Raw genomic sequence first — 2989 nt, forward strand, 5'->3', positions numbered from 1 at the left:
TATTATTATTATTATTATTATTATTATTATTATATGAATATTAGTATAGGTTAGGTTAGTATAGGCACTTTGGCATAACTATATATTGTATTTGTGGGTGTTCCAAAGGTTGGACAAGACTCCCAGATGAACTTGAGGACCCCCACACAGTGCCACCACTCGAAGACACACCTAACCAACTACCTCAAGAAGAGTCTTTTATCTTGCATTTGGTGCCATGTGACCCATCGCCCATCCCCCATAACCAGCCACAACAACAGGAAACACCAGACCCACCACCACAACACCAGGCTCCTGCCATCCACACTCCACCACCATACCAGGCTCCTTCCATCCACACTCCACCACCATACCAGGCTCCTTCCATCCACACACCAACACAACACCAGGCTCCTGCCATCCACACACCACCACCATACCAGGCTCCTGCCGTCCACACACCACCACCATACCAGGCTCCTGCCGTCCACACACCACCACCATACCAGGCTCCTTCCATCCACACACCAACACCATACCAGGCTCCTGCCGTCCACACACCACCACCATACCAGGCTCCTTCCATCCACACACCACCACCATACCAGGCTCCTTCCATCCACACACCACCACAACACCAGGCTCCTGACATCCACACACCACCACCATACCAGGCTCCTGCCATCCACACACCACCACCATACCAGGCTCCTGCCATCCACACACCAACACCATACCAGGCTCCTGCCGTCCACACACCACCACCATACCAGGCTCCTTCCATTCAGGAACCACCACAGCAGGGTCGACAGCGACAAAAAAGAGCCAAAAAAAATAAAGGTGTGTTTAGTCTATGCATGGCTTGTTTTCCACTGATATCTTAACCCCACGTAATCAGCACAAAGTCTATTTGTGATTACTGTAATAGTTCTAATTTTTGTAGACATTTTAAGCATCATAGATTTCTTTATGGACCTGATTCAGATTAGAATTAAACGTTATGCATCAAAGTTATATTCATGTTCATTCATGCTTCATACATGCCCCTCTGTTATTCAAATGGTGGAGTTACAACAAAGACTGTTGCAGGACATGCAGACTGTTATACTTCTTTAATTCTCTCAAGTCTCACTACGAAAGGCTTAATGTGCTAATGTAACACAGTGGACAATTCTGCATTCTGAATTAACCCCTATACATAAATCACTACACGTTCTGCAAATTTGTGAAAATAAAATATTCCTTAAATTACAGATTGCCCTCACAACCAGCTTGACATGTTCCCAGTCACTGAAATAATAAAGACAAGGATCAGAAAGGTAAGACTATGCTAATGACTAACTGGATGACAGTGTTTCCTCTCCATTAGTTACTATAAGTGATAGTTGGTCACCACAGCTAGAAAATTACAGCGAATGCTATATTAGAATTGTCAGTTAAAAAAGAAAACTAAGTTTAATTTAAGTTAAAAACAACTATAACTGTGTATAAAAGCAATGATTTTATAGCAGTTGTAGTTGCAGTTGTAAACGTATGCTTGGTATATAAAGTTACTCACAACCTAGCTCCACCGCCACTTGTTGCCTATATCAACAGAAGATCAGATACTGTTCGAGTCACAAGGGGATCCTCAAGAGGAAAAGTTCTTTTAGTCAGTCAGCCTGGTCCATCAGAGGGTCAAGGGAGTGGAATGCAATCCCGAACCACATCAGACAGTTAAACATGTCTTTTACTTTGCCGCTAAAACAATGGATGGTCAATTCATATACATGTCAGCACTAACACTATTTATAATACATATTATTCTGTTAGTTTGTAAAGTCAACATATATGAATTTTACTTATTGTTTCCCCCTAGTTTAATACTGCTTTTCTTGTCCTTAGTGGCTGTGTCTGTTCTAATTTTTATTTTTTCACTTTATACCCTGTTGCTTTGCTTTGTTGTATATCTTTCTGCTTTTGTGTCGTGTCTTGTCTTGTGCTAAGTTCTGTGTTGTGTTTTGTTTTGTTTTCTGTGATGTTTTGTGCTAAGTTTTGTTTTGTTTGTGTTGTCTTTTTGTTCTTTGTATTTTAAAAAGCCTTTTTTAACATCGAGGGCAGGGGACTACAGATGAAAAAGACTTTTGGCTAATTCTGGCTTTTTTAACCCATGGGAAATCATGTGTTTTATTAATTTGTAGTGTCCCCTTTTATAAAATAAACCAAACTGATTGTACAATGTCTTTGTCTGCCACAGGGGAGGACGGAACACCTTTATGACTGGCAGCCCTGCACTCTATGGTACATTCATTTTTTTTAAAGAAAAGTGTTAATATCAAAATGTTGAGTGCTGTTTACAATTGTCTGGTTACAGATATGCTGTACTGTCCATGCACTGTCATATCTAAAGTAAGTCATTAATATTAATAAGAATAGTGATAAGAATAAGAACAGAAACACTGTGTTACTGAGCTGTTGCACTTACAAAACAGTGATGTTGCTAACACTGACATTGGTTAACCACCAACAACAGCCAAACTGCACTAGTCTCCAGACTATTCTAAAACAGTATTTAGTAAATTCTACAGTAATGAATATTAATTCAATGTGTTTTACCGCTCACTAATATTTTGTCTTTCTCCCCCTTTATGATTTTTCTTTCTCAGTGGAAAGACATGGTCTCCATCCTGGCAGCCAGCCTGACTACCTTCCCATGCAGTCACCCTGCAAACATCCAGGATACATTGCACACTTAAAAAGCATGCTTACTAATTCATTTCTTTTGTTATTTGTCTATTATTAATTAGTTTGTTGTTATTGTTTTATGCTCAATAACATTATCATTATATAAAATGTTTAAAACGGACAGATATTTACTGCAATACATGTAATTTGAAAAACATTTTGATTTTGTTTTATGGTTTCCCTTTGCAGATGCTCGAATCTGAATGGCTGTAATAAAGTAAATTGTTCTGTGGCTACTGTACTGACAATTTCAGAGCTGAATTGCCTGAACTGATATTTTTCCTAA

General features: G+C 39.3%; 1 long non-coding RNA gene across 1 annotated transcript; it reads left to right on the top strand.

The window, feature by feature from the left end:
* The first annotated feature begins 736 nt into the window (after positions 1-736).
* Positions 737-2741, top strand: LOC116036451. Its single transcript, XR_004101613.2, has 4 exons — positions 737-819; positions 1234-1298; positions 2216-2259; positions 2625-2741. It is a non-coding gene; the product is annotated as an uncharacterized LOC116036451 (long non-coding RNA).
* The last annotated feature ends 248 nt before the right edge of the window (positions 2742-2989 follow it).

Source organism: Sander lucioperca, chromosome 5 (assembly GCF_008315115.2).
Source record: "Sander lucioperca isolate FBNREF2018 chromosome 5, SLUC_FBN_1.2, whole genome shotgun sequence".
Classification (NCBI taxonomy): Eukaryota; Metazoa; Chordata; class Actinopteri; order Perciformes; family Percidae; genus Sander; species Sander lucioperca.